Source organism: Etheostoma spectabile, chromosome 24 (assembly GCF_008692095.1).
Source record: "Etheostoma spectabile isolate EspeVRDwgs_2016 chromosome 24, UIUC_Espe_1.0, whole genome shotgun sequence".
NCBI lineage: Eukaryota > Metazoa > Chordata > Actinopteri > Perciformes > Percidae > Etheostoma > Etheostoma spectabile.
Window position 1 is genome coordinate 4508803 of NC_045756.1, and position 14786 is coordinate 4523588.

Genomic DNA, 14786 nt, shown 5'->3' on the forward strand with positions numbered 1-14786 from the left:
ATACAGAATTAGCAAAAAAAAAAAACAATAGCAGTGATTTTTCTAATAAAAAAAACAACAACTTTATACTACACAGGTGGTCAGATAAATGCAGGCAATTCCTAAAAGTCCATTAAACAAACTAATGTATGTTTGACTGGTACTATATGCACTATTAATGCATGTAATGATCAACCATAGTGAAGAAATGACTCCTTTTTGCCTTGGATCATGTCACAACTTTACAGAAGACTCTGTTGATGTGTATTTGTTTATAGCGTTAAGAATATACGGAATACTTGCTAATAACCATGTCATTTGTTTATCTGGTAAAACTTTACCCAAAAATAATAATTTAAAGTTGAGGATTTTACCCTCCGTTCAGGATGATTGTGACTCAGGTTCTGAATCTTTTGCTATTTGACATCTTTTTCTTGACAAAGAAAAGTGTCCCTGGAATATCCTTTTTGGTAACTTGATAAGGAAAAGAAAGCACAAATACAAAATAAAACTGCCATTTTTTCACTACTACCTTCTGGTAGTGCTTCAAGTGATAGCATGACATAATTGCACTCAAATTTATCAAAATTCTTCTAAAAATGGTCTTACTTTCATTTAAAACAACTGCCAAGGGCCTTTTGGGCGACATGGTTACTGAACCCTTGAAATTTTATGATATTTTTGTACTCTGTGTCTTCAGGTATTCCTTTGACTTTCCTCACCCGTCTTTTTTTTTTTTTTGCTCAACACTAACTGCGTTATGGTGAGGAATGAAATCCATTTTTTTTGTATATATAACTCTATATATACTGTGTGTACAACCCAAAATGAAATTGATCTGAGCATTTTGTGATTGTCATACTGACTATTAACTGTCAGAATATTTAGTGCAAAAAAGACACAAAAAAAAGAGACCTGTCAGTTTCAAGCATCAGTTTAGTTTTTTTGTGGGGCACTCTGAATATCTTATCAAACATCCGGCCATGTTGAAGACCACACTAGACACTGTATGTATGTTCACCCAGCATTTTAGAGTTAGTGTATGCCCCGCCATACAGCAGCAGATGCAAATGGATTTCATTGATTCTGCAGACAGACCACATAACCGGTCTGTCGACTAATAAGCACATGCTAGCGCTGAATGTAATGACTGTATGCATCCTTCAGGGAGAGGATAATGAGCCATGGTCATCATTTCTCCATCAGAATGTAACACGCCCATTCTTACAAGTGACGAAGAAAGAGAGGGAAGAAATGGTGTTTTAAGAGTGTGTGCGTGTGCGTGTGTGTGTGTGTACGCGAGAGATGGGAAATGGATAAGGAGAGCTTAAGATAGGAAGGGTGTGGGTAGACCATTTATTTTCTGTGCTGCTTGCTCGTCCATGGGCAAATGTCAACGTATAATAGTTTTGTGGATAAAAATAGCTCTCCTGTCCCACTCTTTTGATGAACTGTGTGCCATCCCACCTAAGGTCGCAGAGCACTCAAACCAGTTACAACTCATGGGCGATGATGTAAATCTGCCATTGATACAATGCATACATTCATCGTTTGTGCATGTACGAGAATACATGTAGAATAAATTAAAAAAAAATGCTACTTGAAAACAATGGGATCAATTTAACAAAAGTTTTATGTGTACAGATTGATTGATATATGACTAAGAACTGAATGTATTGTACTTGGATTGTTCCTGCATAAATGCAATTTTCTTTCTGGAAACAGGATTGACCTCAACTCGGATTAATTAGGGCTCTCATTGATTCCACATTCAAGTGACCCCAAGTTTCTTGCAGTTTTTTTCCTTGAACCTGTTTTCTACTGTGTAGACGGGGCATATGTGACATATGTGTGTGCATACATATGACCTGGGTCCAAGAAATTATACATATAATAAGATCCTGCTAAAGGTGTATTCAGAAAGATTTCCAAGTGAGTTTTTACCTTGTGTCATGCATACAAATTTGTGTTAATTCGCCCCAAACAGCCAATGTACCAACTGTATGTTAGCTGTAAGCTAGCTAGCAATGGACATACTAAAACTTCTGTCTGGTATAGCCCTCTAGTCTCTGTATGTTTATAAAACAGATTTATAAAGCCATGGAATCGGCACAATTTTTTCTGGTAGAAACATTTTCAACCTGCATGGATACGTCAAATCGGGTCTTTTTGTAGAGAGGATGTCTCGACAGAGCTTTGTGTCGTGATCTCGTGCATCCATGGTTGTTAAGACAGAGAACCAGTTTGTCCAACTCTGACCAAGCTGCTTTGTGTTGGTTGAACGAGGACATTTCTACGAATATGACAACATTTCTGGAACACTGAAGCTGGAAAATGTTTTACTTCCTCGCATACTGTTTCACTTTGATATAAACAATTGCTTATGGGTCAGGTTTTTTTGCAGTTGGTCATTGGTGCATTATTTTAATTACCAAACTTTATAGTGCAGTTGAAAAGGGAGATGCGGTAACTCTCGATACTCGTTTATCATGCATGCGACTACAATTCATAACTTGGGAAGATTAAAAAAAGAAAAAAAAGACGATATTTTGCAAACTCACTCATGAGAGCTGCTCATTTTAGAGATGACAATATGCCATGTGAGCCTGGAATAAAAAAGAAAAAAGTAACAAAAATAAGGAGTCAAAGACTTCAGGTGTTGTATGGCCTTGATCCCATAATGGAATGTGAAATGTTCTGTGCTGCCACAAATTGTATTTAGGCTTAGATTTATACTGTATATCTCTGTATGTTTCTCTTCCTTTTTCAATAGATTATCATGTTAAACCATCAAATAAATGATATCCATTGTACCTGTGTATTTGCTATTGCGAGCATGCATGACACTCCGTATGAATCTCCATATACTGTACATTTAGAGCAAGCTAATACAATAAACAGTGATTTCAAACATACAATACAATTTTATTAAAATGTTGCCTGTACATATCCCCAAAATTGTTGGGAATGTATTGTCTTTAACTATTCAGGTTCCCTTAAGCAAGGCACTCAATCCCTGTCTGTTTCAGTGCAGCTACACAGTGACAGTTGACTCCAAGTTGGACATATTTTGTGTATAAAGTGAACTTTATGAATGTGTGGCAGAGTGTTGTTAAATAGGAGTACACTAGTTCCCCAGATAAATAAAGATTGACAAAAAGTGACACTCTGCAGTTGGAGGTTATTATTCAGCGTTGTAACTTGTCCATTTTTTGCTCAAGTGCCACAAAGTTCATGACGATTTCTTTAGGTGTTAAAAAAAGTAGTATGACCATCTGAAAATGTTTTTATTTTTGTTTAAGGTTTTTTCCAATTGATATCAAGTGTTCAAGTCTTTACAATATCAGCTTGTACCTAAAATGTCTTTTGTGTGGTGACCATATTGGACGAATAGTAATCCTAAACACAGATATGGACACAATCTTAAAATAATGTTTTAAGTGTGAGCTAAATCATTCCTATCTCCAGACCCTGTACATTTTGATTAACCAGTGGTTTTATTCAGTAATGCAGTTGACTTTAACACATCCTGTAAATTAACAAGCAGACCCATCAGAAAATATTCTTATGTGGTGATGAGATGGCTAGCTTAACTAAAATGAATCAATTTAATGTTAGTGTATGTACTAATGTTGCACAGTTTGTGTCTTTGTATATACATGCACCAGACAGTCCTCACCCAGAAAACAACCATATAAACGCGGCATTCATGCAATATCTACAGCATGAGGGTGCATTCACACCTGAGCTGTTTGTCCGAACCTTGGAGCATTTCGTCAGAAAATCGGGTCAGTTTCAGGGTGGTGTGTGAGCTAATCAGAACTCCGGTGCGGACCACACAACAGAACTGTGGTCCGCCTAAAAAAGGTGGCTCTTGGTTCGGTACCAAGTGCACTAGAGTTTGTTCATTTTCCAATTTAGAGACTTGTATGATTTAACTGATGATAACTTTCAAATCCAAAACTTAGAATGACCTCACTCGTCATCTGTGTAACAAAGACAACACATCATAATAATATACTTAATACTTTATATTATCATAAAGTGTCTCTCTCATCAGGCTCTCCTTCAGAATGAAATGTTCAAAAACTCACTGTCTTGTCATATTGTTCACATTCTTCCAAATTATTATAAACGGCCGCATAAATTTGGTGGCGGTGAGATCATAGCTAGATGCATCCCATTTCAAACCTCCTTTGACACATATACAGTATTTAAAAACATTGTCTTCGGAAACAGAATGTTGAATGAGAGAGAAGATGTATAGGCCATATTACACTATTTATGCACAATGACTTAAGAAAATGCTGAGCTTGGCTTTCTAACCCCCCCCCCCCCACTCTCCACAGTATGAGTCCCTTGGGGTACGCGTGATATATTTTTAATCCCTTTCCTTTATAATGTATAGGGATTCTAACCCCAAGCTATATTGCAGAGTTTATCATTAAATTAATCATTAAAGAAAATCATCGTTCAGCAGTTTGAGGGGGGGGGGGCTTGTGAGGGGTGCTGGTATTGATAACTAGGCACATGTTGTCTCTAGAACAAGGCTTAACCCCCCAAAGAGAAGCAACTTACACTCTTTTGACAGTTTGAATATGCTCTAATGATGCCTGGCCATTCACAAGGGCTATATGGGAACACTTTATCTAATTATTGGATACTCAGGCAAGTGGAAGGGTTAGATTGCGTTGATGGCTAAGATGTTGCAAAACGGGACAAGCTTCTATGTGTTGTCCAGTCAATAAGTCTGTTTATCCAGCCGTAAATACCTGCCTTACTTCCTACTCACAGCACCAACAGTTCTTGTCTCTGTACTATCACGTTCAAAGCACAGATTTGCAACTTCTGCTGTCAAAATGTTTCTAGCACATCAGGTCCCCAGATCATTTCTGTTCTCAGTTTTGAGAGGGAAAAAAATACAAACATCCTCCTACTCTTCAACTTTGTCAGGTTCCTTTGCTGTGTTGAAAACAACCTCACCCCCGGTCCTTATTTTAGAACATCCAAACAGATAAATAATGAATAAATAAAGGATTTAAGTTCATATTTCCGCGTACTGTCCTGCCCGTTTCTCGGGAGGTCAATGAGAGGCTGAGATATTGATAGAGGACCTCGGTGCCAAGTCACTAATAAAGAGCACTTCAGGGGGCCCTAAAGTAAAAGTCAACAAAAGGTTATTGGAAGAAAAGAAACAATATTTTACAAGCAGCCTCCTCGGTTTGCCTTGCTATCAATCATATTGATCTTACTGACTCGGTCTGGATCCTGATCCTTAAGCTTTTAAAAGGAACAAGCTGTTCACACACACATGGAAAAGGAAAAAAAACATGGCAAGTAATAACTAGAATGGATAAAGGCAGTAGCCTCTAAGCTTGACATCATTATGTGGCAGTGCAAAGGATCTAGATCTGCATAATTGCTCAAAGAGTTATAATAAAGCTCAGATATCAAGGGTGATGAATATTGTCAAAACTACATAAAAAATCATAGTTCTTCGTTCACAGGCAATAAGTCTCAAACAACTTAATGGGGGTGGGGGGGGGTGGTGGAGGCTTGACCTTAAGCAGAGTGGAGCTTTATGAGATGCTCTGTATCATTGTGGTAAATTACTTAATGTTATTGTATTACAAGTTGTCCTGGGCTGAACATGAATGTCTGAACCACATGTCATGACAACCCATCCAATAGTTGTTGAGACATGTCACTCTGGACCAAACATGTTAACCTGCTAGCAAATAGATATTTGTTAACTTAAAGCAAGACTATGAATGAATTGGTATTTTCAGGTAAGTTGTTATTTTATTGCTTAGCAGTATAAACAGTAGCTCATGGTGGCTAAACTGAGCTAATAGCAGCAAACGTTAGATGGAGAGCTTAGTCCTGAAGTTGTGGGGCTAGCCTATGTTTCCATAGTTACTGTAAATACTACAGCACTTGGTAAAAATTAAATAAAAAAATACAGCTCCAACAACAATTTAGAAATGTGGTATCTTGGGTACTTAATTCATTGCTAACTCGCTTCTAAAATAATAATAATAATAATCTCTGCTATCTAAAACATCTACACCATTTGGTCCTCTTCGTCCTTATATCAGAAAACTTCCTTATTAACTACGACCCCCAACTCGCCCATGGATTTGCCTCGTCTGTTGAGCTGTGACGTTCAGCCTGCGATGATCTACGCCTGGTGAAAAATGTTGTGTGATGGCCGCTCTTTATGAACTGTAGCTTATGGTGTCTAATGTTAGAAAACGTTTTGCTGTGTAGCTAAATTCTGCTAGGGCCAGACGTATTCATGCTTTTGTGTCCACTTCAGTTGTATTTGTTTCGCAATGTGCATGTAAAAGCATGGCGAGGTATGTACAAACAGGCCACACTGAGGTAAGAGCGCAGAATGCCAGTCACGGGAGCTGAAAATGGCAAATTGCACTTTTCCATTTCATGCATATGCATTTATGGAAGGCTGAAGGGAATAGTGGGAGTTCCCCATAAAAAGATGGGAGGGGAAGCGCAAAGTGCGCCTGTTACGTCCCAACGTCGAGGGGTAACCGGGACGCAACATAGGGTGTGAAAATTGTTATGTATTACAAAAACGTTCCGTGACAGCGCGCCTTTATTTTGCGGAGAAAATTCTCCTCTTCTGAAAAGCAGGTGTAAACCAGCCGCAAGCGGGTTTCCTCCTGGTGAAATGGCAGCAGCAACCCGAGCAAGACAAAGACATAGGTCAAGTAGACAAGCTGAAAGGATTTTTAATCAATTTGATAAATACTCGTTAACATCAATATTACAGTTACTGGAAGAAATCAAATCGAATCTCTGACTCAGCATTCACATTCCATTCCAACAGTTGTTAAACTCCTCGCTACATTATGTAAAACCTACAAAATTCATCAGGATAATATCAAACAGTCATAGCATCAGCAGTGGGAATATCTCAGTCTGCACACAGCCTATCACAGCCCAAGGACTTAACGCTTTGCTACAGCGCACATACATTTACCCACCACTAATGTCAAATTGACACGCATCAAGCAGGATTTCTTTGACACCGGCCATTCAATTGCGCCTTCAAATGTGCACAATTTACAGTATAATGGGCGGAGAAAGGCCCTGATTACCCAATGAACTGGAGGTTAGGTAAATACGACGTGAGCTGACGTATCACATGGCGCTGACAGCGCTACATTTACAAATGCACGTTCACCTGGCCCATGGTCTCACTTACACAAAAGTTATGTTAAATTTCAGCAAATGTTTAAACTATATACTAGAATCTAGTTTTATAACCCTAAAAGACAAGTTGCATTAATGGGAACATTAACCTACTTCATAACAGCCACGTCTTCTCTCGGTTTATTTAAATGGAACGTAATATGCTTGCCCACACCATGCAGTGATGAGAGCTTGCCATGTTGTAGCACTCAGAACATCAATTGCTGCGACATAAAGACTTTTAGCATAGCGGTGCTATAATGTACTCCAAAACAAGCCCTCAACAGTCGCATAGCAACAGCTTCCAGAGTCTGGGCTGTAGTAGATGTTTTTAGTGCTGCTTGTTAAAAACGAGGCACCCGTAGACACTGGTGCCAGGTTGTTCTGATTGAAATATGAATGAGCTTAGCAATAGATTTGTCCCATGTTTTGTTGCGTTTTTGTCAGAAGTGCTAAGTGGACAGATCAACGTGTGTTCTCAGCTCTGATGGCCGACCCAAATAACCACATTCAAGCAGCGAAAACTCACGAGGTGGAGAAGATTCAGCCCTTGTTTCTTGTTGAGAAACTCACTGAATGAATTCTTTCTGATGTCTTTTTTCTTTCCTCCCTCCCTGCCTGCCAACTGACATACTTTCTTTTAATTCATCAACAGCATGGCGAGCAATGGAGGGAGCGTGGGAGAGAGTAGGAGGGAGAATGGGAGGATGGAGAGAGAAAGAAAGTGTGTTCAGCATCAAAAGACTGTCTCGGAGACTGGGGGGAATACATTGACTCTTCTATGTGCTTTTTGATGATGCCTTTCTGTTTTATGAACTCAATGATACACAACAGCAGCAGCACAACCGTATTAGCCTACTTCTCCTTTACTGTTCTAACCCTCGTCTCGCATGCTCCCTTTCCGTCATCAACACTCATTATCCCCTCTCCTGCATGCACCTTCTTTCTGGTCTGTCATTATAACCTGTCTTTTATTTTGTAAGACACTTCACTGCATCAACTGGCAAGCAAGGACATACGGTACAAGACAACAATTTGATGGCTCATCCGTCCTACAATGAAACCCTTAAGTCTCTAGACAATAAACTTTTCTTGAAGATGCAACTACATATCCCTGAATCATTAAACATTTAAAAGGGCTATTCCCTAAGTGTTCAATGCTACAGAGAATAACAAGTCTTATTATATATGACCCAGAAAGAACTCACTCATATCTTGAGTCACATCTGCTTATTGCAATAATTAAGAAAAAAACAGGCTCTTTGGAAAAAGATTAAAGGGAATATTGACCACTGTTTTGCTTTGTCAAACTGGAAAGGAAGATTTTAGACAGTCTAGCTTTACATTTGTGGCTATAACATGTAACCCAAACTAATGTTATCCATCTAAAAAGGAAGGAGTCTCTGTATGTATGTATGTATGTATGTATGTATGTATATCGGTCCTCTAGACCACAGTTTATCCGATTGACTTCCTTGCTGAAGACCCAAGTCAGTGTTGTGAGCTCTTGAGATCTACAGGACATATTTATTAGTAGCGTGTCATGTACACACTGTGTAGTGTATTGAGAGGGGACCTACTATTAACCGTTACACCCCTGAATGGCATGCTGGGTACGGCTCACGCTCCGTAAAGAACAGGTGTGTTGCTCAGGACCCAGGAAGCACAGTGCTGAGTGTTACGTTGCTTGAATGAACGGTTCGCGAGAAAACTGCAAGCGTCAATATTGCAGGCCAAGCAATTGGTTGTTCCGAAGTGACAAATTTTGAACGGCATAGCACTAGTGTTTAATTAAACATGATTGCATATCTGCATCAGTAGTTCTTCAGCTCTCTTCGGAGAATACAGTGGTGTCAGGCTATTTGATTTACTAGACATCATCAGATGAAAATTTCATTAAATTTGATTACGTAAATTGGCACACTGTAATTGACAGGAGGCTAGACACTTATCCACTTAACTCCTAGATACATTTTTAAATGTCAGTGGCCCCAATAGGATCATTATCTTTGTATTTTGGTTTGCATTATCCGCTTTTAGATGCACCCTACAAACATAAGTCAAAGTACTCACAATTGTGTGTAACCACAGCTGATGACATACTGGTATTTGGTGTCATTGTTTAGAGTTAAAAAGCTGAGAAACCCCATGTACACGACCTGCCCAGCACCAGATGGCTATCAGAGGAAGTTAACTACTAGCTTGAGCATTTAGAAGTGATAATGATACAGATGTCTATCTCCGGGGATGTTGGAGACCAAACTGGCTAAATGGAATATTGGACATACATTGTCTACAAAATTAATGCTAATGTTGCTCCGTGTCTACTCAACGTTAAGGTAAGCTACTGTTAGCTAACTCTTTAGCCATATCCACTTTACAGAATAAATAAAAAAAATTAACAACTGAACTGGCATAAAATTGAGAATTCAAATGCAGATGCGTGAAACAGGGGTTGGGTCAAAAACACTCTTAACTTAGTCAAAACACATAAGTCAGTCAGGTACACTGACAAAACCAAAAGCGGCTTAGGCACTACAATAAAGTGTCACACATACATATACATCAAACAAGCTGATGAAACACAGAGAATCTGGCCAATGTGGGATTGCTGGGCTGGAGGTCAATATATACTTGGTGTGATGAGTAATGAGGAGCAGGTGTGTAGAAATGGGAACATCAATTGAGGATTTTTGGGTGGGAAACACACTGAGGACAACTAGTGGACAGGTTTCAGGAAAAGCAGGTTCCTCTGTGGGTTCAGAAATGGACTAAATTAAACCCCAATGTATGCTACATGAGGAGTTTGGAAACTTCAGTTTGAGTATAAAAACACTTGATCTCTTTTGATTTAGACAGCTTCAGTCATTCCAAAGTCTAACTGAAGTTCTCCAACATTAAATGTAATTAGTGCACTTTACCACTGTTTCCTGAGTTTTACTTGCACTCAAGTCACTATACAAACTTTGAACTTCTACAAAAATCTTAAGAAAGATGCCAGATACGGTGGAATAATTTAAATGTCAGTATATCATGGTTTCATGAATTATTTATAGACCGTTTTTAGACAAAATGCAACAGCCGCATTTTGTTTGTGAGTACACATTTTCTGTGTTCAGACATTATTCGCAGGAGCTTTTTTTTTTATTCCCTAGGCTCATTATAATCAGTACAAAGTGAGCCGTGGCTGCCACGGATAGCGGGAGCCTAGACACAAAAGTGAGCCTTGTTTTGTTTTAAATGTCTCCATAAATCTCCAAAAAGGTTGACAAGTGTGTTTTATCATTCAGGTTGCAGGATTCTAATCGAGTCACACAGTGAGTGTCAACATGCTCTTCTACAGAGAAAAATATGGGGGAAAAAACTGTTAAATTAAGAAATAGGAAAATGTATTTCATAGGTTAGGTTGGTTTTTTTCTGAGAAATTGAATGCACAATTTTTGACTCAGAACAATGAATTTGAATGCAATGGTAATCATCACACCAACGTGCATGAGGATATCTGAATTTCACAGGTATGATTGAAAATTACAATTCTTTAAATAGGAGAAGTGACAATTAATGCGTTTTCACAATAAGGTAAGATTCAAAAATATGGCACTTCAACACCTAGTGTTTTCTGCCATCTGCTGGATGCTTTAAGTACATACAGTATACATGCTTACTTGTATGCTGCACCCCCAACCCCAACCCCCAGATTCATCTGCAGACACAGAGAGGCGTGTACCGGGGATTAATGCTCTCTGTTTTCACATTTCTTGCTAATTAGCAGCTGCTTGTCTCTCATACTGACGGTTATTTAAAAGACGTTTTATTTAGCCTGGGTCGATAGGGCCATAGACATCATAATTACACGTTAAATTACTCCATGTTTGTAGTTTGTACTGTGCAGGGTCCAATTTCATGGACGGAGTTTCAGCTTATTTACACTTTTTCAATTACTGCCCTATTCTCATATACAGCCAGTGTGGGCTCCAAATATTGGCAGCTTATTATCCTTTTAAATGTTGATATATATATTTTTTTACAGATGTTTGAAGTTGGTATATTATGATAAAAGAAGTGCAATCACTTATGAAGAATGCACGCAAAGTCTTCATTTTTTATCTAGATATCAACGTCTTGTTATAGGCTTTTAAAATTCATTAATTCAATACATTTCAAAGTCAGAAAACTATGAAGTCTTTATTAATTGATGCCTTAAAAAGAAAAAGTTGTGCATGCTAATGTGTTATGGTCTATGCACCAAAACAGTATGAACCCACACGCATCTATTTTCAGATAAATACATGTCTTAAGGGTAGGCGGGGGGGGGGAAGATGAGGGGTTCTTCAGCCTACCAGTGTGGAACTTGTCGGACTTACAGGCAGGGTTGGTAACCATTTCCAATATACACTTTTTAGAATCTATTGTTTGATATGATCTTTACACTTTTACACAGCAATACATAAGTAATGGGCTTTGTCTGCGGGATCTGTCATCTGTATCTGCTGGAATCTGAGGAAATGCTACCTGCTAGCTTTTCAACATCACCTACCCTGCCTTTAATTGAGTCAAACACCAGCTGCAGCTTGTTGGGCTTAATTACCACCACACCCCTGATGTGTGCACATGTCAATCTGACCCTGTCCATCAGGCTGAACCATAAGAGTACATGGTGTACACAGTGTACATGTAAGTGTACTCACAGACGTAACCAAATTGAGACCCAGCAACAGTCTCTTTGTCTGACATTATCAACGGGAAAAGATTATGAGGTCTTTTGCCAAATTGACCTTTTCCTTTTTGTGATTGTGGGCATGACTATTGCTATAAATTATGTTTAATTACCAATACCAAAAAAAATACGGTGTAGTCCTCTGCAACAAAACACCCCCCTCCCCCTTACCCTTTTTTAAACCGGCCTCGCCGTCCTTAAAAATGTTCACACAGTCCCTTACAATTACTGTTTCAGTGTTATGCTGTAGAGACGGAATTATGATCATTTTTGTAACAATGTATAATGTATGTAGCATTTTGGAAATGTTGTTAAGTCCTTTATACAGCCTTCCTTTTAATGCAATTTTCCACATATGAAATTTAAATCGACTTGAAATAAAATTGCAGCTGGACAATTAGATTGCTGCTTGTGTCCTCGCAACGCTTCCAGATGTTACCTCCTGTAATACACGGCCCCATCAGCCTCTAACAAAACACCCAAGCAAAGCTTTTCAGAGTCGACCACGTTGAAAAGCAGCAGCATCTCACACCCACTGCTCTTTCTCTATCTTCTTCACAGTTCTTTATATAACACCTTTCTTACAGCACCTATTTACCTTGAAATGATGTTGCCAAGTAACAACATCCTGATTGTGTGCGTGGGTGTGTGTGTGCATGAGTGGGTGTCTTCTGGCAAGTATGTGTGTGTGTGTGTGTGTGTGTGTGTGTGTGTGTGTGTGTGTGTGTGTGTGTGATGGATGTTCTGAAGCACAATTATGGGATCTGAAAGTGGGGTTGTAACAGCAGCTGGGCAAATGATTTCAAGCCCTCTTTACTCTTATGCAGGTCTGCTGCTTTAAAAAGGTGCAGGCAGGAACTCATATATCACTACTACACGTTGATCCTTAATTCTGCTAATGCCTGCTGCCTTGCAAAGGGCAAAACACTTTATGATGCAGGAGATTTCTTTTTTGCATCACACTTCACGTCTTTTTCACATTTCGTCTGATTCTTTTTTACCCTCTCTGTCTCAGCATGAGCTGCTAAACTGATACATGCACTACTGTAATCCCCTTCTTAGCGAATGGGATTAATATTTAATTCAAAAAGAGCCTTTTATCAATACCTCGCTGTGTTCTCAGTGTTCACTCTGTTTAGGGTGGCTTTAATGGCAAATTGAAGGAATGGTAAGTGTATTAATGTAGTAGATTGGGCAGATATAGGAGAGTAGGAACATCGTCTAATCACACACTGGAGTTCTTTCAAGAAAGTATAGGCACTGCTTAAGTTTTAGCGTTTTAGCATTTGGCATTTAACGAAATTTAGTTACAAATGCTGTTGGTGAAAAATCGCACTCAAACACTCTATCAGCAATGCATCACATGCCCTACATTCCCATTATTCTAAAGGCCAAACACAGCTGTAAAGGCTTTGTACATCTTTCTAAAAACATGAACTATCCCTTTAAAGTCAACCCGTAATGGTTTCTGAACCTCTTTGAGCTTTATCCTTGGAACTCCAGTGCTCATAAACGTACCAAGAGCCTATTGTGCGCTGATCCACAGCATTGCTGATCCAGGATTAGCCCAGAGGCGAAAACACATGATAGAGGAAACTTCCGATTTGAGTAAAGACACAAACCTGCATCATCTATAGGAATTCTAACGAAATCACAGAATCGTTGGCCCTGAGTAACAAACACACATAAGCAAGCTAAAATATCTTGACTGTGAAATGGCAACCGTGCTATTTTTAAGTTTTAAACAGAGAGCTGTTAAAGTTGGCAACATATTGCAGAAGTGCAATCCCCCCAGTACACTCACAACCTAGAGCAAAAACCATGACATCCATCTGAGGTTATTCTCTGCAGGAGAGGGCTGTTTTTTTAAAGAGCTCAGGGTGTTTAGGACCTGCTTGTTGTATGGTGTAAATCTGTTGGTAATTGAAAAAGCATTGCAACAATGCAGCAAAAGTTCAAACTATCCAAAAGAGTAAGACTACATCTTAAATCTGTGAGTAATAATCTACAACATGGGTTTGACTTCTACAGGTTGTTGCATAGCAAGTGAATGCATCTTGAAAAAAAGACTATAAAAAAGCTGTTAGTCCATAGCACTTGCTGTCTGTGTTGAAGTTAAAGCTCCAGAAAATGCTTGTTTTGTTAAATGTACTGTAGCATTTTGTCATTGGCATATAACAGCAGGGACAGCGATGCAATCTGCCATTTTTACTAATGAATTCTATTTGTTGTTGTTGTCATTATTCCATTCAAAAGTTACTTATCACACTAAGGCTTTAACATATAATAACACAGAAGCTAACATTATACCATCGTTATACTACGGAATGCCAAAGAGTCTATAGATCACAGAGATGTGTCCATTCGTCTTTTATTCAAGACCAGATTGTCTCTGTGCAACAACATGAGTTCTAGCTGTGAAATCTTGCTCGAGCAGCGTTGGCTAATTTTTTTTTTACTGCTAACTTTAATAATAAACAAAAAAAAAAGGAACTACACAATGTTTTAAAATGCAACCCACTTAGTAATCATGGAATTGTTTACATTTTTATGACATGTCTTTGAATGTAAACATCAAGCAGGTCAGTGCTATAAAGGGCTTTAGCTCCACCTTGAGGCCTGTTTATTTACAATTTTCATATGCATTTGCGTCATCACGTTTGCTCAATCCGTGGAATTCTCCCCCATCAAGTTAGCCAGAGTCAGACCAAAATTGGAAATAACTCGACTTGGCCTTCAAAATAAAACATTTACAGCCGTGGAAAATATTAGCAGCTATAGTTACCTACTTACTTAACCCTCATGTTGTCCTTGGGTGAAATTGACCAGTTTTCAGTTTAAAAAAAAAAAAAAAAAAAATTGTGGTTCTCACAAA

General features: G+C 38.7%; 1 protein-coding gene across 1 annotated transcript in view; it reads left to right on the forward strand.

Moving 5' to 3' along the window:
- LOC116674208 (gamma-aminobutyric acid receptor subunit beta-3) overlaps nucleotides 1-2897 on the forward strand; it is a 61489-nt gene extending 58592 nt beyond the window's left edge. Inside the window, exon 11 of the mRNA XM_032506763.1 lies at nucleotides 1-2897. This exon is cut by the window's left edge and continues 710 nt beyond it. The gene's annotated coding sequence lies outside the window, so the exon portion shown is untranslated.
- The last annotated feature ends 11889 nt before the right edge of the window (nucleotides 2898-14786 follow it).